The following is a 23,436-nucleotide window of genomic DNA, read 5'->3' as shown; positions in this document are numbered from 1 at the left end:
TTTTTTCCTTCTGAGAATTTTTTCTACTTGAAATATGATCATACATTTTAACGTTGGACCCAAGACATGCATAACCTGCAGATTTTTGAACAAATATAGTGCAAATATAGGAAAATTGTTAGCAGCAATTGCATTTTACATTATGAAACTATGGTAAACTTTCAAAATACGTAGATTCAATATTGTAGCGAAAATAGTAGATCTCCCATTGATACTGGACTGCTTGACTTTTATCACTTCCTGGTTCTGGAAATAGAATTTGTATATATATATATTGTGAATGGTCCCGGTTCGACTCTCAGTGGAAACATTTGTTCAAAAAAGTGTAGAAGCATTTTCAGGCAAGCCATCCTGATCGAGGTTTCCTTAGGATTTTCACATTCACCCCAGGGAAATGTCGAGACGGTACGTAACATAACGATCCCAGGCCGTGTCCGTCCTTTATTATTCATTTCTTCCTTCCCAATTTAGCGAGCAATAGAGCCAAGAGCCTAGAAATGTAATTCTGAATCCTAATTACTTGTGCTCTGTGGTGATCAATATTCAAATTACATATTTCTAGCGCTTTCTGTTTGAACAGAGGGATACACGTCTTAAATAGCGTCACTACGAAACGGGATGCTGAGCTCAAAATCAAATCAAGGGGAGCGCGGTGGGTCAGTGATAGGGCGTTTACCTATGCTGCGTGGGGGTCCCTGGTTCGATCCCGGCCAAGTAAGTTCATGGTCCGTGGATATTCTAGGGATACTCCCGTGTCCTCCCACTTTCTCATTCCAACAATTATTCCATTATCATTCACTTGCCTTAATCATCGCCTCCCTTAGCCTTAAGGGCAAAATTGTGGGACGTTAAACTGAAATAATTAATTTCGTTTCATATCAAAATCAAAGCAAATCAAACGGAGGGATAGGACGGAAATGGGCATATTCGTGGGGCGATGAATCCGTGTAATACACACGTGTGCGTATAGCATAGTTTTGGTGGTCTGAAGAGGTACTGGAAATAACGTTTTGTGTGTGGTTTTGCCTACATTAATCTTATGTTTAGAAAGTACTTATTCCAGTCAAGTTGAATAATAATAATGATAATAATAATAATAATAATAATAATAATAATAATAATAATAATAATAATAATAATAATAATAATAATAATAATAATAAACTTAACTTTATGCAACTCATTCTACCAATTAATAGAATGAGGTTCCACAAGATTTGAAGATATTTTTTATGGCTTCAGACAGTCACACACATACACACAAAACCTTGTATATGTTGTCTGTATATGCGGTAATATTTTTTTTTTTTTAAATAATAAATATTATGTAAGTGACAAGCTTACTGACGAGACAATATGTTATTGAAATTATTTTAGCACTAAAGTTACACATCTTATTTTTTGAGCTTGAGATTGTAATAAACTTTGCGTTTTAGAATTCAATTCTTATCTTTGTCGAGTAAAGTGATAGATAAACAACGACTTTTCTCTTTCATTTATGTATTTCTTTAATTGTCTCCTCTCCTTTTGTAACTACGTTTTTGGAATATATAAACACTTTTATTATTATTATTATTTTTTTAAAGGAACAGCTTTGTTATAACAGCCTACTATCCTAACTATATAAAACTACATGAACTGACATAAAATAAAGGGGTAGTACTTCCAGTTGACATGGAATGTTGGAATTTGCAAATATTGTAGCTTTATGGGACTAACCAACAGGAAAATTGCCAAAAGTAAATATTTCTAAGTTCTAGGGGGTTTATTTGTTCCACCTGTTATTTAAATGGTCGTTTTTTAATCTATAATCTCATATTTTTGGCACTTGGAATTGGAATAACATTTTGAAATTCGGTATGCTTATGCGTTTTTGTTATCATTACCTAAGTTAATCACCACTAGTAAAAACATCCAAATTTATAGTGGTTTTATCGGCAATGAAAAGTTATTCCCATGTTATTTATATGGGACATCTTCTACATCCCAAATTGTTGGGCACTTCCTATAGGTCTACAACGATTAAATATGACATGATTGTACCTTTTTTGGGACTAACCGATAGGAAAATTGCCAAAAACTGAATATATTTTTTTTTGTTTTAAGGGGTCTAAAGGGAATGAAGAAATTGTTATTTAAATCGGCGTGTCCTTGGAATTCAAAATATCATTTTTAGATAGTTGAAATACGAAAAGAGACTTGAAATTTGGTACAATTGTGGATTTAAGGGGTGCAAGGCCGTAGACGAGCAAACTCTAGGACCTGGGATTGGAGCCCCCAGCTAGTCGAAGTCTAGTTTATAATATAAAATTAATACTTAATTTTAAGTTTCCAAGTTTACAGAAAATAAGTAGGCTTTACCCTTCAGAAATTATTAAAAGTAATGATTAACAATTTTACTGTGAATTTCTGTCTTCTAAATGTTTTGAGAAAAAAATATGAAAATTTTACTAAATCATGATCTAATATAATTTAGTAACATTGTATATGCTACTAGTTAGTGGAAAGATAAGTTGCGGAGATTAGGGAAGCGCACGAGTCGAGTCGAGTCGAGATTTAAGCCTGTCTTGGCTCGGCTCGAGAAAATGTTGTCTCTACTCGTATATCGACTCGAAAATATGTTTCTGTCTCGACTTATGTCTCGAATCAACAGTTTTTGTCTAGACTCGATTCGAATTCAAGACAAGACGTCTCGAAATTCGAGTAGAGACAAAATATACGAGTTAAAATATAAGCACACATCAGCCAGAACATTATGACTACCTACCTAATTGTCAGTCCTAGCTCTGAAACTATGCACTTTTGACCACGGGTACATATTTCCCTTTTTTTTTCTTATTTTGATGTGAGGAATCGCCTGTTTCAGTTTGACCGTCTAGTTCATTAACACCATGTATAACGAATTAGTGCATTACATACACAGCAATATTGAGAATAGAATGTGTGTTCATTGGACAACACCATCTGAACCATAGGGATGCATCTTAGAATAGAGAGCTGTTTCATTAGTCATTAGCTACTTTACAATTTTACCTGCCTAAACACCTTGCTCAGGGCTACCAACTGCTGTTAGTGCCGAGATAAGTTGCGTGTAAGTTGGGTTGCATCTGTCCAGACGTTCTCAAAACTGCAACTATATATATATATATATATATATATATATATATATATATATATATATATATATATATATATATATATATAGTCTTGGCATTCTCGACTGAAAATGTAAACAATTAGAGCTCTTAGTTAAGCGCAATTTTAACCAAGAGTGTTCAATGGGCCGAAGATATGAGTGCAACAACCAGTAAGCCTTTACAAATCAGAATCAGGGCATGTATATTCCCAAGACCAATTTTTAAGTCGCACAGCTATCTACATGAATAACTTTTACATTTTTGTAGTACAAGCCAGAATTTTAAAGTATGCGTTAGCTATAAAGTACTCTAGTAGAACTTACGTATGTAATTAGTAACTGATAATAATTTAATGACTTGCAAAGTTCACATACAAAGCAACATCCAAAGATCGAGAATGTATGTCCGACCATATGACCAAGAGAATAATAAATGTACTTTTAATTTTCAACAAACTTTTTTTTTTTGTATGAGAAGTGTATAAAGCATAAAGGAAATAAGATAAGCTCATCTCCGAATTCCTATGCTTTCTCATCTTGAATATTTTAACTTGAATTCTCATTAATGTCATTTTTGATTAATTTATATGCGAGATACCGTTTCATAGGCACTGCTTTAATTTCTCACTTTTTTTCGTCTCTCTTGCTGTTTCTCGACAAAGATCCTCAGAATAACACTTTGCTTTATATGCTATTTACACTGAGTGGCCAGACATCATAAGCTGGCCTGAGTGACAGCATTCGATGTCGTGAAAGCTGGAGGCCGAAGTATTTCAGGTTTCCAATTCATGAAGGAGAAAAAAATGTAATCAAATATATAATTCTTGTCATTTCTGTTTATAATAGTGTCTACCTTACTGTCTTGATAATGCAGGTAGAAGAGAGAGAAAGAGAAAGGAAGAAAGAGTGTGAGAGAGAAGGAGAGAGAGAGAGAGAAATCCAATGAACTGGCAACTTTGTCTTGTTTTGGAAGTGAAGATTTTGTTTTGAACACATACTCACTACTCTCCAACGTGAAGATGTGGATTCTCCACGTGGAGGTTGTAACACGCCGGGGGATCCTTCCGTCTAACGTAACGAGCTCTTAACTCGAAGCCAGACTAGTGACAATAAAATGGTCAGCCACAATCACAACATGCACCACGTTCTTTATGATCTCCATTACTCAGACTTGAACTGCTCGCCTAACTTCTAGCTTCAGAGCGCATTAAAGACCTTAAAGTATTCTCGACTGCAAAACCCCCCAGACACCTCTTAATGGCGGCAGTAATCCCGCTCGTATAAAGCCAGGAAAAGTATTTTATGGAAACGAGTAAAAGTGATGATTAAAACTAGAGCACTTAATAATAATAATAAAAAAAAGAACTTCCGTACACAAGTTTTTGTTTCTCATTCCTATTTGCTTTATCATTTATTTCTGGATATGATTGTTAATCGTCAAAGGGAAAATGTTTTAAGTTAACTACACTTGTTTTTGTGTTAATGCTTTCAGATGTAGATCAACTTCTTTAAATAATTCATTCCGATACTGATTATTTTTTTTAATTACTGCTATTCAATACTGAATAGTTTAACTGAACGTGGATGAACAGTTAATGTACTTGTTTTATAACTGGGAAGTCCCTTATTCCGCCGCCGCAGCTGCTCACTGCAAGTTGTTCCAGGAATTTCTTTAGACCCAATAAATAGGTGAATGCTGAAATTGTACTTCTAAATGGTCGTGGCTGATTTCTAATTTTTTCATGTTTCATTATTTTAAGGGACTTTAAAAAAACAAAAAAATGGAAGATCCTCAGTTTCACCTGTATGTATGTATGTTTGTATGTACGGCTGTACGAGATCATCTCGACAATCGTTGGTCATATTTCGATGCGGTTCTCACTAATCGAATAAGCTTTTTCTAATAAAGATTCAAAATATAAAAGTTTTTTTTTAAATAACAATTAATTAATTATTTAAAAAAAATAATCGGATAATTCCTACAACGCCTGGAAATACCTAGCATAAAATACATACTGCAACCACAAATTCAACAAAGTAAGGTGGGTTGCATACAACCAAGGGGCAGATAAACTTTTCAGCCATCTTTGTCCGAATGATTTAACATTGGTATGGATGTTGGGGTCATTGGCGATGTCATGACTGTTTATATGCTGATCTTACTTAACTTTTGCCAGAATATCATACATTTTTTCTGTGATTGGTCGCCCACTGCGAGAAGCATCTTCGAGGTCGGAATTTCCAGAACGAAATATACTGGTTTACTGATTTTTTTTTTCTTTTTTGTCTATGATTCCTGTTCGAAGTGCCTAAATATCCGCAGCCTATTAAAACAAACTTATAGTGAGTCACGATGGCCATTGGGAGAGGCTTACATCTGGTTTCAAGAGTCTAACTTCGATCCCAAGCCACTGGCGGATCCAAGTGGGGGCGGAGGGGCGACCGCCCCCAAATGTCTTTGTTTTATTTCCAGCATTTTTTTATAGTTGGGAAATATAAATAATGATCTTTCCCCGACCGACCCAATCTGTGTTACAAGCCTAGCAGGGTCTAATCAAAAAATGTGGTACTATATAATACTTAATACATACATATTTGAACTGGGAATACTTCTGTCCCTAGTTCCTAGGCTGTCACCATAAGCCCCAAAGGAGCGAGAATATGACTCATTCGTTGGACAAACAGCTGTAGGAAGAAGAGTAAGACAGCTTACTCTTTAAACTAAAAATGTATATTTTAAAATTGTGTCCTAGTAAAAGGATATGTAAACGGAAATCAGATCCCAAAACTTCAGTTACCTTTACCTTGACAAAAGAGAAATATAGAATCTTCAGCGCACCTTACCGAAAAGCTCTCTGAATCCGGAATGGGATCCAAGCCATGTGATTTCGTGACAGATGACATTGGGAGAGAGAGAGAGAGGGGGAGAGGAAGGGAGGGAGATTCAAATATAGGGATAGAAAAGGACACATTCACATACGCAAGATTATAATAACTACAAAAATAAATGATCGGGCAGCGTCCATATTCTGAGGAAAATTGTGGCTCTCCGAATCATAAGAACCATAGGTTTTCAGTAAAACCTGTGAGCATCACGCCCGAAATTGTCAAACTAAAATGGACGACACTGTTTTCTTGAAACATCAGATTATTGTACAGTGAAAGAAGGATCTTAACATATGGAAAATAAAGAATTAGACCAGAAATCACAGCTTTCGGAGACGGCTTTGAGAGCTACAGAGAAGGTTACTTGATAAACCAAGTTTCTTTATTCAAATCTCAAAAATGCCAACACTTTCGAGGCATAAACATTGAAAATAAATTCTTATTATTCTATGTTTCCTGTTTGAAGTGTCTAAATATTCACAATCTACTAACAGCAAAGCTATAGGGATTCACGATAGTTCATTGTCAGAGTACTTACATCTTGTTTCAGGAGTCAGAGGTTTGATCCCAGCCCATGTGAGTTCGTGACGGACGAAATTAAGAGGAAGAGGAAGAAGAGATAATCAAATATTTATTGGGACTGACAGGGATATATTCACATATGCAAGGTTAGAATTGGATAATGATCTAACGGCATCCATATTATTTAAAAAAAAGTGATTTTGTGAAGAATAAGAATCAAAGTTCTCAGTCGAACCTGCCTCAGTCATTGCAATGACTCATAAAATTACCATCAAAATCATTTTATATTAGGTAATAATTTATGGCGATCATGATACCGATGACTAAGAAATCGAACCCAAAGAGATGTGAGGATTATAGAACTATTAGTCTCATATCTCATGCAGCTAAAATTTTGCTCCGAATACTGAACAGAAGATTATATGGAAGAACAAATGAAGAAGTTGAGGAGGAGCAGTTCGGGTTCAGAAGAGGTAAGGGCACAAGAGATGCTATTGGATTATTAAGGGCGATCGGTGAAAGATTTATAGAAAAAGGGAAAGAGGTGTATGTTGTATTTATCGATCTAGGAAAGGCTTTTGACCGCATGAATTGGTGATTGTTGTTGGGAGTTCTAAAGAAGATAGGGTTGGAATGGAAAGATCGAAGACTCATAAGAAACGTATACATGAACCAACAAGTAAGAGTTAGGATAGGGGAAGAACTGACGGAAGAGAGTGCAATTGGAAGGGGAGTTCGACAAGGATGCTGCCTCTCACCAACACTATTTAATGTCTATCTAGAAGAGATAGTGAAAAAGAATTTACATGATAATGACGGCATTTCGGTAGGAGGTAGAATGATTAGATGCATAACATTTGCAGACAATATGGCGCTTGTTGCACAATCTGAAAAGGAAATCAATAAAATGTTAGAAAACCTGAGGATGGGCTTTGAAGAATATGGGATGAAAATAAATGTTAGAAAGACAAAAGCCATGGTGATTAGAACGAAGGGGTCTGTGTCAAATATAAAAGTAGGAGGGGAGAAAATAGAACAAGTGAATAGTTTTCGATATCTGGGTAATGACATTCTTAGTAATGACATCAAGTGCGAACGTGAAATAAAAGCATGGATGGGAATGGCGAAAGAAGCCTTTAGGAGAAAGAAAAGTCTGTTTTGTGGGACCTTGAATAAAGAGTTGAGAAAAAGACTCATAAAATGCTTTGTGTGGAGTGTTGTACTGTATGAGGCGGAAACGTGGACATTACGTAAAAGTGATGAAAAACGACTGGAAACATTCGAAATATGGGTGTGGAGAAGTATGGAAAGAATTAGTTGGGTCGAGCGGAATACGAATGAGAGAGTGTTAGAAATGGTGGGGGAGAAAATAATACTTTTAGATATTGTTAAGAAGAGGAAGAGAAACTGCTTGGGACATAGCCTAAGAATAAATTGTATCATGAGGGAGGTGATATAGGGTATGGTGGCGGGAAAGAGAGGCAGAGGGCGAAGGAGACTGCAATTAATGGATTGTATAAAAACAGAAAGATCATACGTCAAGATGAAGATGTTAGCGGAGGACCGTGGGGCATGAAAGCTTCTCAGGTGCTGCAAGTGACCTGCCAGTAAGGGCAGAATACCTATGATGATGAGGTAATAATTTGTTAGACTGGCACAACTTATAATTTCTTTTATAGATAATAGTAATACATTATTTTCTGCTTTCAAGTGCTTTATTATTATTATCATCCGCTTTTTAGCACTTTTGTTATTTTGCTGCTTTTTAGTGTATTTTTTTAAAGTCTATTCAAATGTTTTTAAAATAGTTTTTTATTAGTGTAAAATTCGTTCTGTGGAGTTTTAGGTTCCTTGACACCATTGAAAGCAGAGTAATTTATACCTGATTAATATTAGTTGACGCGCAGAGGTGTAATGAAACCAAAATCGCACAGTTCTTGTATAGGGATGCCCCTGCTCTTAATTCTCAACCTATTCCTCTTTCCCAGCCCTTAGCTTCCTGTTTATCATAACTCCTTATAACGTCAATGGAAAGTAATGGTTACCCTACTTCTATTTTATTGGATTAGTGGTCCCAGTTATGGCAACTCGCTAGAACATACCTTCAGCCAGAACACTTAGACTGGCAGTTTAAAGTGGATTCACACCTGCATCTGGAAATATTTTAGTAGACAAATTTATTTAGACCACACGTAAAGTCTCTAAACATGCTACTTAAAAAGATACGGGATCCCTTCTTACCAGTTCTCCTCTTAGAATTGTTGACATAAAACTAAGTACGTAAACGCATGCTACAACTAATGCTATTAGTATGGTAGCAAATATTTCAAAATTGACAATAACGAGAAGTCTTCTTCTCAAAGTGAGTAGTTTCAAGAAGTTGTCACCCATATAGAGGTATATTTCGGAAGAAAGTTACGCTGAAAGAAAACTATAGCAGTCACCTTCCGCTAGAAAATCACACAACCGTCTACCTGTTTCCATTCCAGATGTCTCTTTCTCAGGAGAACTTGGACTCAAAGTGCAATTAGTGACGAACCACAATGGGACATGTTTTCTTCCCGTTTTACTCACAGATTGGTTGACAATGTCTGTGTGACACTCAATATATTATTTATATAGGCCAATACACACTGATCTACGTTAACAGGAGACATCATATGAAGTCCAAGTTTGCAGGAAAGCATGGAGTGATTAACAATACATTACAACGACAGTCTCGTAAAGTAGAAGACGTGTCGGGTATGCCATTTAGTCATAGCAAGCAGAGGACAGAGAGAACCCCAGTTCAGTGGTAGGCGAAATTTGGTATGGTATGAGTGTATGCATACTGTAAAAGGTGCATCATCATCAAGTTCAGATGTCCTTTCGCCAGGTTTCGGATTTGCGGACGAATAGTGATGTATAGCGAATGTGGTATATGTTTCCACGATATTGATGTCCATATTAGACGGAATGTAGCCATAGTGCAGTGCGTACGGACTCGATGACTCCACGAAGGCATTATACAGCGACACGCCGGATCCCAACGACCTAGTCATGAAACGTACGGTGAGAACAGACGCTTGCGCATATTGCTCCGGTGCATCGGACAACCACATTCCTCACACTGGTTGTTGAGCTTTGCACAGCGTTGCGTTGAGCAGTATCCTCACAAACAGTTATGCATCGTCTGCAGAGCAGGCCACATATGCATGGGTCCATTGCTGTGGCTTCGGGTGACTGTACATCATAGGTATGGAAAACTAAAATGGTGTCTCGAATGTCACACACGGAGAGATGAATAGCAGGACATATTTTTTTCAGGTAAATCCCACTATTGTCTGCAGCACCATGATGCACTTTTTACACCTGTGAACTCAATCAGTCACAGTTGATGAGCTGTAGCGTCATGCCGAAGACACATGGGCTCCTATACCCCGGAGGGCATCTAACAAGCAACGTACAGAGCAAGGCACCATCAGATCCGACTCAAACTTTGCCCAGAGAACACATAATAGAAAAGAAGAAAAAATGTCAAATTAGATCTGCCCCCATTCAGAAACACCGGAGATATGCTCCGCAACATATCGCACCACGCGACAATATGATATAAGGTAAACGTCGCAAGATACCAGTTTATGTCGGAAACGGAAAGGATGGGCAGCACCAGGATATCAAGATATTTGATATGCTATAACACTGACCTGGCGGCCATCTTGAAAGCCGCAATCTTGAATATAGCGTAAGGTATTGAAATGAGAAGCGGGGTGTATGATATATCAATGTAAGGTAAAATGCAAAAGGAAAACCAATGATGTAACCGCGAAAAGCATATGTATGGTGGTATGGACGGGACGAAGTGTAGAAGACTCGGGCAAAACAAACATGTATTCGAAGGGCAGAATAATAGGGCAAGACTCCACGATAAATGGTACGCGACAAGTAACTGCAACAGTGTCTGTGCATGGAAGTGCATCCGCCTTGACAGATTATGCCTTCCGAGGATATTAGGATTCCGTTTGGAACAGTGAAAATCACAATTGCAACCCGCGATACGATCACTCGTTTGGAGACAACATAATCTACAAAGGACTACCTTTTATGGAACAGCAATTCGGCACCTCACTGCGGAGTGTAGGACGTATCATCTTGGATTGGTGATCAAAAGCGCGACCTACCTGTGATTGAAGCCCAATCCTGGACACCGTTTTGTACGTTTCTTGTTCAATTTTCTTGTTGTTTCGTGTGAACAAGATCTATTTCGGCCAACGTTTGTTTAAACAACACTATCTGAAACAAAGTGCGTACGGATGGGAAAGGCCAGCCCTGTTCTAGCTTACATTTCTTTACGAATGTATCTTTTCCTTTGCACGATTTGCTACACTGTTTCACGGCGGTCCCAAACAGCCAAAATATCATAGAAAGGCACCAATATCCTCGGAAGGCATAATCTGTCAAGGCGGATGTACTTCCATGCACAGACACTGTTGCAGTTACTTATCGTGCACCATTTATCGTGGGGTCTTGCCCTATTATTCTGCCCTTCGAATACACGTTTGTTTTGACCGAGTCTTCTACACTTCGTCCCGTCCATACCATTACACATATCACGGTTATATCATTGGTTTTCATTTTGCATTTTACCTTACATTGATAAATCATACACCCCGCTTCTCATTTTAATACCTTACGCGATATCCAAGTTGGCGGCTTTCAAGATGGCCGCCAAGTCAGTGTTATAGCATAACAAATATCTTGATATCCTGGTGCTGCCCATCCTTTCGTTTCCAACATAAACTGGTATCTTGCGATGTTTACCTCATATCATATTGTCGCGTGGTGCGTTATGCTGCGGAGCATATCTCCGGTGTTTCTGGATGGGGGCAGCTCCAATTTGGCATTTTTTCTTCTTTTCTATTATGTGTTCTCTGGGCGAAGTTTGAGTCGGATCTGATCGTGCCTTGTTCTGTACATTGCTTGTAAGGACTAATCCTCCTCTCGATGCCTTGCTGTGTTGCATCCGTTCTGATCACCCATCCCACTGCATGAGGCCTACAGTCTACTGACTGTCGCCAATTCTGCTTCACTCTCACCATGTTGTCACGGGTCTAGGTTAAAACCCCCAAAGCCAAAACCCCCACACTCAAGAAATGTCAAAACACCCACACAAACGGTCATAACCCCCACACAAATGGACAAATCTCCCAAACGCACGAACGGTCAAAACCCCCACAGCCAAAACCCCCACACTCAAGAAATGTCAAAACGCCCACACGATCGGTCATAACCCCCCACACAAATGGACAAATCTCCCAAACGCACGAACGGTCAAAACCCCCACAGCCAAAACCCCCACACTCAAGAAATGTCAAAACGCCTACACAATCGGTCATAACTCCCACACAAATGGACAAAACAGCCACACATAGCAACGGTCATAATCCCCACATAAATGGACAAAACTCCCACAAAATCGGACAAATCCCCCACACTCTGAAATGATCGTCATTTCACGTCTTTGTTGTGGCTTTTTATGACGCCCAAGAAGAATAGTTGCAACATCAGTTTAAGTGGAATAAAAAATGTTACTAAAAAGTACAAGGGCAATACATGAGTATGGGGTTTTTGTCAATTTGTGTGGCAGTTGTGACTATTTCTGCATGTGGGAATTTTGTCCATTTGTGTGGGGGTTTTGTCCATTTGTGTGGGGGTTTTGTCCATTTATGTGGGAATTGTGACCGTTGCTATGTGTGGCTGTTTTGTCCATTTGTGTGGGAGTTATGACCGTTGGAGGTTATGACCGACTACCAGTGTGGGGGTTTTGGCTGTGGGGGTTATGACCGTTCGTGTATTTGGGAGATTTGTCCATTTGTGTGGGGGTTATGACCGATCTTGTGGGCGTTTTGACATTTCTTGAGTGTTGGGGTTTTGACCGTTCGTGCGTTTGGGAGATTTGTCCATTTGTGTGGGGGTTATGACCGTTTGTGTGGGCGTTTTGACATTTCTTGAGTGTGGGGGTTTTGGCTGTGGGGGTTTTGACCGGTTCCCGTTCTCACGCGTTGTATAGATGATAAATTTAATCACCAAGTCTCTGTCCTTGATGTTGTTAATTTGGTTATTTCTTCGTGTTGCATTTTTATTGGTGAGCAGTGTATGAACAAACAAGAGTTAGCATTGTATTTTGTTTTTATTCTACAGCAGGAATAAATCATAATTGCTAAGTAGCAAACGTGTCTGTTTAAGAGCCAAATTTGTTCAATGATGTCAGAACGTATACGCAAGGATGTTACAGCTACATTTCAGATAAACTAGGTTTTATCTGCCATAATCACTATTGAAAGAAAAGTGAATGGCTGTTCCCATTGATACTGAAGATCTACACTCATGCATTTTTGGGCACAAATGAAGTTCGGAACTCTTATAGTATTCCAAATTATTATTATTATTATTATTATTATTATTATTATTATTATTATTATTATTATTATTATTATTATTGGGATTGGGATTGGAGTAATAACAAAAAATCGTTGGTAGAATCGAAAGTGTCATTTATACGGATGATGTTAACACACACATATATACGGATGGAGAAAGTCGTACACAATCTCCCATAGAGGGAGTTTGTGCAAATATAACCTTTTTCGGTGTAAATAAAAGTTTAAAAGGAAAGCTATTCCGAGGTACATCAGTTTCAACATAACCATACCTTCAAAATGCTCTATTTTCTTGCTGAGAATCTCTCTGATAACATCGGCAGATGATTATGATAAATGTAGCTTTTCTCCTGGAATCCCATGTCACCACCAATTGCCCTGTGGGGGAAACGAGGAAAAAGGATTTCTCTCACTGAATGATCGAATCTGATCCAGATAACACCATTGTAGTCTGGAAGGTGGCGACATCTACAAAATGAGCGAACTTCTTGCAGAAGCCTGCTGACAGTTGTGTTCCCTTGAACTGTTGTTTTTGTCGTCACCAAGAGCTGAATTCTGCTTCCACTGAATGTTGTCTATGTTGATACTTTGGCGTCTATAGAAAATCAGTTTTGAACATTAATACTTTTCTCTTCCGTATATGTAGTTATACGGCAACTACAATCTAGTTTCTAGGAGATAAAATTCAAAGATGGATTCGTCCTAGCACCTCTAAGTAAACATTAGTACTTCCGTAGTGTATTATCTCAAATCTGATGATATATAGCCTACCCGATAATTCTTTATTTGAACGGAAGCTACATCAACTGTATTGGACAAATCATTAATCTTAAGCAGACAACGCTTTCTTTTTTAATGACGAAATCTTTAAATATAAGTAGTCAGAAGGTGAAATACGAACTTCTCTTTCTTTCTCTTTCTCTCTTTTCGGAATAACTTTTCATTTATTTTTATTCCTGTAAACGAATGAAGACTACTACATAGGAAATCACTCGATTACGTACCTGAAAGACGAGTACAAATTATTATTATTATTATTATTATTATTATTATTATTATTATTATTATTATTATTATTATTATTATATTTATTGGGATTGGGATTGGGATAATAACAAAAATTTGTTGTTAGAATCGAAAGCGTCATTTATACGGATGATGAAAGTGTCACTTATCTTATCTTATCTTATCTTATCTTATCTTATCTTATCTTAAAAGTGATTATCTTTTATGCTCGTAAAAGGAGTTCAGTTAGGACAAGAAACTCGTACCATCTATAAAATGATTACTTGCAGTAATTATAATTAATTACAACACCTAACCTGATTTTTTTAAAAGGAGTTAACCTTTTTCCCTTAAACGCGGCGAGAGCCCCGACATTCGAGATTTTCCTTTCCGCTCGTATGTCGGGGCTACCCCGCACTAATTTTGACGCTTTAATTATTCCCATGTCAACAAAGCCCGCTTGTATGATTTAGTCGACAACTTCTGCGATCTTTTGGCCGTCTATTCAACTCCTTACTCGGCCGTTCCTACCACAGTTTTCAACAAATGGAAAGCAATATACAAATGTAAACAAACACCAAAGATGGCTGGGTTTGTGAGAGACTGATATACAAGGTGTTTTGGAAGCTTCAGATACCGATTTCAGTGATAGTAGTAACGAATATTTAGATAATGATAGTTTGACTGAAGAAAATAGTGGTGATAAATCTTCCGATTCCAATGAAAATGATGACCAAGTGATAGGTGATGTGTTGATAAGGTACAATTGGACTCCTTATGGTAATAATGATGCAGATTTTCCAAAAATTCCCTTCACAGCAAATTCCGGGTATAAACCACCGGTTGTTGGAAGGCCAACTACAGAAATTGAATTTTTCCAATTATTTTTTAGTGACACTTTGCTTGAGGAAATTACAAATCAAACAAACAGGTATGCAACGTCTAAGATACAAATGCCACTACAAAAAAGGTCCATTTGGTCCACTTGGCATGATATGATAGTTCCTGAACTGAAGGCATTTTGGGTGTAATACTAAATATGACACTAAATCCTAAACCAAACATACAAAATTACTTTCCACAGGAATGGCTGGACAAATGCTCATTTTATAAGGACATTTTCAACCGCGATATTTTTTTTTCATTTTTTTTGGATGCATCACTTGTGCCCCCCAGCACCTCAGATGCAACAAGGTGTTCGTGCGAGGGGTTCAAAGATAATAAACATTGTGGAACATCTTGACAACAAGTCTAGGTAATTTTTGTGCCAGGACAAAATGCAATCATTGATGAAAACACAGTGGGGTTCAAAGGAAGAATAGTTTTTAAGTGCTACAACCCACAGAAGCCAACCAAATGGGGGCTACGAGTATTTGTATTGGCCGACTCAAGTACTGGGTATATCTCAAAATAAATCCGAGTTGTACAGCTTGCTGTGTCAAAATAAATTCGAGGGGAAAGGGTTAATCATTTACTTTTGGAATAAAAGAAAAAAACAGTATCAAAATATTCCGAGCGAAACACTAGTATAATATTATGCTTTGTCGGTTTGAGCTTTCCTGTTTTCAGCCCTATAGAAGGAAGCTTGCACTTTAATCTGATCCAAATAGACCCCATTAAGAGTCAAATCCGATTCAATGTGCACAGAATTGGAAGACACGTGGTGGTCACTACGCTATTCTGGAGTCTTTGCAAGAATTTTGAATTTTACCTTGTATAATTATCTTATTTTTTTTAAATGTTTATTATTTTGTGTTTATAATATGTTTTACTATTCGTGTACATTTTTAGACAAATTTTGATCATAATAAGTTGAGTACTTACATATGCAAAAAAATCGTGTTTTTTAATTAGATTTTCTACTGTGCCACATGCTATAAAAATTGGAAATTGATTTTTGTAAGTGCTGTATGATGTTGAGACTAGGATTCAATTGTCAGTTGATTTTATTTATTTATTTATTGTACTTCGGATTCCACATTGACCTATAGAAAGTTTGGTATTGAAAAGGGACTTTAAACTGAAAGCAGATCAATATAACTTTCTAAAAGAATTAGCAATTGTAAAATTTGAATCAATCCATTTTTTCTTATGTTTGTATATTTACTTACTAACAAATGCCACTCAGTTTTCATCGCTCTACCTTCAGGTAAATTTGTATTGTATATACAATATCGTAGGCTTGGTACTGTCTTAGATAAAGCATAAATTACACCCCAGGAGATTAAAAAGATTAGAAGTTGCAGGTTCTGAAGGGTGGGGCAGCAGATTGTATCAGAAACCAGAGGAGTGTGAGATGAGACGAAGATTGTACTCTTCTCTCTTAGTGCCTTCGCTAGTAGGAAAAATGTCGGTGGTAGGAGCTCACCTTTTTTATATTTTTGTTTTCATATGTTGTTGTTATGTTTTCAAAGTCATTATTGATACAACGTCCTTGTGGGTTATCAATTTTTGTATAAGTTAAGCTAAGGTAATGAGCCACTATTATATTTGTGTTAAACAAAATAATAATAATAATAAAATAAAGTCGTTCTTATGTGTTATACAAACTGATCAGCATGAATGCATGAATAATAATGAATGGTCTGGATTTTTATTATTATTTTTCATCCCGTAAGTTGCTTACTTATTCTCCATGATTAAGACAAAATATAGACCTTCGATTTATCTGAAAAACAAAGTTATTTGGAATACATATAGGGTGGATCATACGTCCTTGTAACTTTTAAACTAACAACCAAAAAAAGAAAAAGAAATGAAATTTTGTATCAAGCAAACATTGGCAGTGGGACATTATTTGGCATACCATGGGATACCACAAGATTAAGAGTGTTGTCAACTCAACCTCAAGTTGTATTCTTTCAGATGGCATTACGTCATGTTATTACATATGTCACATCTGCATGTAAAATGAAAACATACAGTATCACTGCAGTGATGCAAACTAAGCACGCCACAGTATCACAAACATAAAAATAACCATATTAGTGTTCTACAACAATAATAAGGCAAATGAAACTGACGGGGTAATTCACATCCGAAATCCTCAATGTCATATACTACTGAGTTCATCATACAACGCATTTCGAAGAAACAAGGTTAGAAGGACTTGAAAATCTGTCTATTTTCAAAGGACTTTATTTCGAAAATAAATATTTAAATAAGTATCGCATCGATCGGAATGCATGATTTCTAGTAGGCATATAAACTATAAAGAAATTTAGAAAAAAAATGGTATTTCAAACCACTAGAAAGACATTTAAAAATAGTAAAATTTGATATAGTGTTTAAATTGTATTTTTGGTTCAAAAAAACAATTTTTGATTTATTTTGCTTTTATAATTTTACAGTAATATTTTTCATAAGTCTAATTATATACCTCTAAAGTCGGAAACACACTTAATTGTTTGCATACTTCCACAAAACATACAAACACCAAATTTTGCATACTTGTTCGTCATGTGATGTGAGTAATGGGAAAATTCCGATATCATGAAAAAGTCGTCATTTTCCATGTAAATGAAGTGTCGAAATTTTTCGTCGTTTTGAAATGCTGGTTTTTAGAGTAGTTCCACACATCATAGAAACGTCATACTTTGTCAGACTGTGAAGAGAGGAACATAGTTTATGCTAGAAAAAAGAGCATTAAAATTCGTTTTGGTTTGGCGGCGTAATTCGAAAAAATGTGAAATTTGTAATGGCTGTGTCTAGGACGTTGAAATTCCGAGGTGATGTTTATTCTGATGCGTAGTTTGCGAATCCGCTCTTACACTTGAAAAAAATAGTCATTTTCGGTGTAAGAAAGTGCTAGGAATGTAATAAGGGGGCGTCTAATTCTAGACAACTTGTAGATATGGTGGAATCACGAAATTGCGTTCAAGGGCGTAGCTTACACCCTAAGTTAGGGGGAAAATCCGACATGTTGGAAAAGTCGTCATCTTCGATTCAAGATGGCAGTTCAAAAGTTTGTAACCATGAAAATAGTAAGTTGCTCTGACGATAGGACAGTCATGTTTTGCTATACTCTTAAGGATGAAGGGCAGTTTCAACGGAGATTCAAATCATTGGAGAAGTCGCCATCTTGAATGCAAAGTTGCCATGTTGTTGAATTGGCTTGATCTGCCTTGTTATGAGCTATGTTAAGCATAATAGAACAAACATAAATCAACATATGAGCATGGCTCAGAGGTAACGTGTGAACTTTCTAATTAGCAGGTCTGGGTTCTATTCCTGACTAAACGCTTTTCTATTTTTTCTTATCTCCATTTCCTCTTTTTAGCAAAGTACTTTCTGTTTGTTTTGCGGGAAAAAAATATTTTCATTATTACATACGTAGAGGAAAAAGATATATTTACACGGCAAATTTTGAGATGGTCCCGAAACGAGGCAGTATGTTCGTGTAAAGTTTCGAGAAGATACTCAAGTATTTAAAATCAAACATATGTAGCTTTGGAAATGGAGCATCACCAGTGTCTCCTTTGGAAGAAATGTTCGGGGGGGGATATTAGCCCGGGGGCACTGCTGATAACATTCTATTTGTTACTGTATTATAAACGTGTTATTTTGATCTCGCCAGGGGCGCTCTGAGGAGGCAGTGTCCCCGAAAAAGAGTCTAAAAGAAACATTGGGCATCATTTTCACGATATAGTGTCCATACAAGACAACAATACATTTTGTCTCGCGACAACAGTGTCTGCTTGAAACCGGAAATGATTGCAAAATATCTCTCTCCCCTTTTATGTTCCTCGTTAACATACATCGTATACCAAATTTGAAGTGAATACCACAAGTGGAAAATATAAAATAATAATTTTAAGGAAATACACACACACACAGGGACGTATGCAGGGGGTGGGTCCTGGGGGTCCGGACCTCCCCTGAAATTCCAACTTTTGTGTAAATTTAGCCTAATTTTAGGGACAAGTTTAGGAATTTCAATATAAAATACCCTGATATTGAGTTTGGACCCCTCCCGAAATAAATTCCTGCGTACGCTACTCACACACACGCTCATACACACACACACACACACACACACACACACACACAAATGAGCACCTCTTGAAAATTGTCTCGTCGGCAGCGTACATAGTTATAATATATAAGTGGAAAAGTGCCCCTTTCGATTTAATAGTTTTAGTTGCGGATCCGGTTGCAATGAAATGCCGTGTATAATAGAGTAAAGCTTATTTTCAATCACCTATGCTATAAAAATAAACTTTCAAAGAAAGAAAAAGTTACAGAAAAAACTTATGGGGAATCGAACCCAGGTCTCCTATCTAGTAGGCTCACTTCGTTCCCCTACACTACTCAATTCCTTACATTTTGATTTTCCTACTTACTGCTCACATAGTACTGGTACGTAGCGGGCCCGCGTCTGTGGAATTATATACCTCTATAATCGGAAACACACTTAATTGTTTGCGTACTTCCACAAAACATACAAACACCAAATTTTGCATACTTGTTCGTCATGGGATGTGAGTAATGGGAAAATTTCGATATCACGAAAAAGGCGACATTTTCCATGTAAATGAAGTGTCGAAATTTTTCGTCGTTTTGAAATGCTGGTTTTTAGAGTAGTTCCGCACACCATAGAAACGTCATATTTTGTCAGGCAGTGAAGCTAGGAACATAGTTTATGATAGAAAAAAGAGCATTAAAATTCGTTTTCGTTTCGCGGCGCAAATCGAAAAAATGTGAAATTTGTAATGGCTGTATCTAGGAGGTAGAAATTTCGAGGTGATGTTTATTCTGATGCGTAGTTTGCGAATCCGCCCTTAAACTTGAAAAAAATAGTCATGTTCGGTGTAAGAAAGTGCTAGGAATATTATAAGGGTGCGTCTAATTCTACACAATTTGTAGATATGGTGGAATCACGAAATTGCGTTCAAGTGTGTAGAGTACAGCACATGTGAGGGGAAAATTCCGACATGTTGGAAAAGTCGTCATCTTCGATTCAAAATGGCGGCTCAAAAATTTGTAACCATGAAAATTGTAAGTTGTGCTCTTGGTAGGTAAGCCAGGTTTCGCTATGTTATTAAGGACGTAGTTCAGTTTAAGTGAAGAAACAAATCATTGGAGAAGTCGCCATCTTGAATTCAAAATTGCCATATTTTTGAATTGCCTTAATTTTTCCTCTTATGTGGTATATTGATGAGAATAGAACAAGCAGGATTCAACGTAGTAAGTTAGCTCCGCGGTAAAGTGTCTGGTTTCTGAGTAGCAGGTCTGGGTTCGAATCCCCGCCGACCTTGTTTTATCTTGCGTTTTTTTTTCTTATCACGTTGCTTTGTTTTATGAAAATAATTTCTGTTGGCATTGCGTGAACAAAATATTTTCGTTATTACAGACATTGACGGAAAGGATATATTTATACGCTAACTGTTGAGATGGTCTCGAAACTAGGCAGTATGTTCGTGTAAAGTTTCGAGACGATACTGAAGTATTTAATATCAAACATATGTAGCATTGGAAATGGAGCATCACCAGTGTCTCTATCGGAAGCAATGTTCGGGGAGGGGGAGTATTACCCCGGGGGCACTGCTGATAACATTCTATTTGTTATTGTATTATATACGTATTATTTTGATCTCGCCAGGGGCGCTCTGAGGAGGCGGTGTTCCCCAAAAAGAGTCTGAAAGAAACAATGGGCACCTTTTTCACGATATAGTGTCCATACAAGACAACAATACATTTTGTCTCGCGACAACAGTGTCTACTTCAAACCGGAAACGATTGCAAAATATCAATCTCCTTTTTTATGTCCCTCGTTAAGATACCTGCGTATACCAAATTTGGAGTGAATACCACAAATGGAAAGTATAAAATATTAATTTTAAGGAAATACACACACATACAGGGACGTACGCAGGGGGTGGTTCCTGGGGGTCCGAACCACACCCGAAATTCCAACTTTTGTGTAAATGTAGCCTAATTTTTGGGACAAGTTTAGGAATTTCAAAATAAAATACACAGATATTGAGTTTGGACCCCTCCCGAAATAAATTCCTGCGTACGCCACTGCACACACACGCTCATACACACACACAAATGGGCCCCTCTTGAAAATTGTCTCGTCGGCAGCGTACATATTTATAATATATAAGATACGTGGGAAAGTGCCCCTTTCGATTTAATAGTTTTAATTGCGGGTCCGGTTGGAATGAAATGCCGTATATGATAGAGTCAAGCTTATTTTCAATCACCTATGCTATAAAAATAAACTTTCAAAGAAAGAAAAAGTGACACAAAAACTAGTTGGGAATCGAACCCAGGTCTCCCGCCTAGTACGCTCACGTCGTTCCCCTACACTACTCAATTCCTTAGATTCTGGACTTCCTACCTACTGCTCACATAGTACTGGTACGTAGCGGGCCCGCGGCTGTGGAATTATATACCTCTATAATCGGAAACACACTTAATTGTTTGCGTACTTCCACAAAACATACAAACACCAAATTTTGCATACTTGTTCGTCATGGGATGTGAGTAATGGGAAAATTTCGATATCACGAAAAAGGCGACATTTTCCATGTAAATGAAGTGTCGAAATTTTTCGTCGTTTTGAAATGCTGGTTTTTAGAGTAGTTCCGCACACCATAGAAACGTCATATTTTGTCAGGCAGTGAAGCTAGGAACATAGTTTATGATAGAAAAAAGAGCATTAAAATTCGTTTTCGTTTCGCGGCGCAAATCGAAAAAAATGTGAAATTTGTAATGGCTGTATCTAGGAGGTAGAAATTTCGAGGTGATGTTTATTCTGATGCGTAGTTTGCGAATCCGCCCTTAAACTTGAAAAAAATAGTCATGTTCGTTGTAAGAAAGTGCTAGGAATATTATAAGGGTGCGTCTAATTCTACACAATTTGTAGATATGGTGGAATCACGAAATTGCGTTCAAGTGTGTAGAGTACAGCGCATGTGAGGCGAAAATTCCGACATGTTGGAAAAGTCGTCATCTTCGATTCAAAATGGCGTCTCAAAAATTTGTAACCATGAAAATTGTAAGTTGTGCTCTTGGTAGGTAAGCCAGGTTTCGCTATGTTATTAAGGACGTAGTTCAGTTTAAGTGAAGAAACAAATCATTGGAGAAGTCGCCATCTTGAATTCAAAATTGCCATATTTTTGAATTGCCTTAATTTTTCCTCTTATGTGGTATATTGATGAGAATAGAACAAGGAGGATTCAACGTAGTAAGTTAGCTCCGCGGTAAAGTGTCTGGTTTCTGAGTAGCAGGTCTGGGTTCGAATCCCCGCCGACCTTGTTTTATCTTGCGTTTTTTTTTCTTATCACGTTGCTTTGTTTTATGAAAATAATTTCTGTTGGCATTGCGTGAACAAAATATTTTCGTTATTACAGACATTGACGGAAAGGATATATTTATACGCTAACTGTTGAGATGGTCTCGAAACTAGGCAGTATGTTCGTGTAAAGTTTCGAGACGATACTGAAGTATTTAATATCAAACATATGTAGCATTGGAAATGGAGCATCACCAGTGTCTCTATCGGAAGCAATGTTCGGGGAGGGGGAGTATTACCCCGGGGGCACTGCTGATAACATTCTATTTGTTATTGTATTATATACGTATTATTTTGATCTCGCCAGGGGCGCTCTGAGGAGGCGGTGTTCCCCAAAAAGAGTCTGAAAGAAACAATGGGCATCTTTTTCACGATATAGTGTCCATACAAGACAACAATACATTTTGTCTCGCGACAACAGTGTCTACTTCAAACCGGAAACGATTGCAAAATATCTCTCTCCTTTTTTATGTCCCTCGTTAAGATACCTGCGTATACCAAATTTGGAGTGAATACCACAAATGGAAAGTATAAAATATTAATTTTAAGGAAATACACACACATACAGGGACGTACGCAGGGGGTGGTTCCTGGGGGTCCGAACCACACCCGAAATTCCAACTTTTGTGTAAATGTAGCCTAATTTTTGGGACAAGTTTAGGAATTTCAAAATAAAATACACAGATATTGAGTTTGGACCCCTCCCGAAATAAATTCCTGCGTACGCCACTGCACACACACGCTCATACACACACACAAATGGGCCCCTCTTGAAAATTGTCTCGTCGGCAGCGTACATATTTATAATATATAAGATACGTGGGAAAGTGCCCCTTTCGATTTAATAGTTTTAATTGCGGGTCCGGTTGGAATGAAATGCCGTATATGATAGAGTCAAGCTTATTTTCAATCACCTATGCTATAAAAATAAACTTTCAAAGAAAGAAAAAGTGACACAAAAACTAGTTGGGAATCGAACCCAGGTCTCCCGCCTAGTACGCTCACGTCGTTCCCCTACACTACTCAATTCCTTAGATTCTGGACTTCCTACCTACTGCTCACATAGTACTGGTACGTAGCGGGCCCGCGGCTGTGGAATTATATACCTCTATAATCGGAAACACACTTAATTGTTTGCGTACTTCCACAAAACATACAAACACCAA

This window comes from Thermobia domestica, chromosome 6 (assembly GCF_964235325.1).
Source record: "Thermobia domestica chromosome 6, izTheDome1.hap1.1, whole genome shotgun sequence".
NCBI lineage: Eukaryota > Metazoa > Arthropoda > Insecta > Zygentoma > Lepismatidae > Thermobia > Thermobia domestica.
This window is presented reverse-complemented; position numbering follows the sequence as displayed.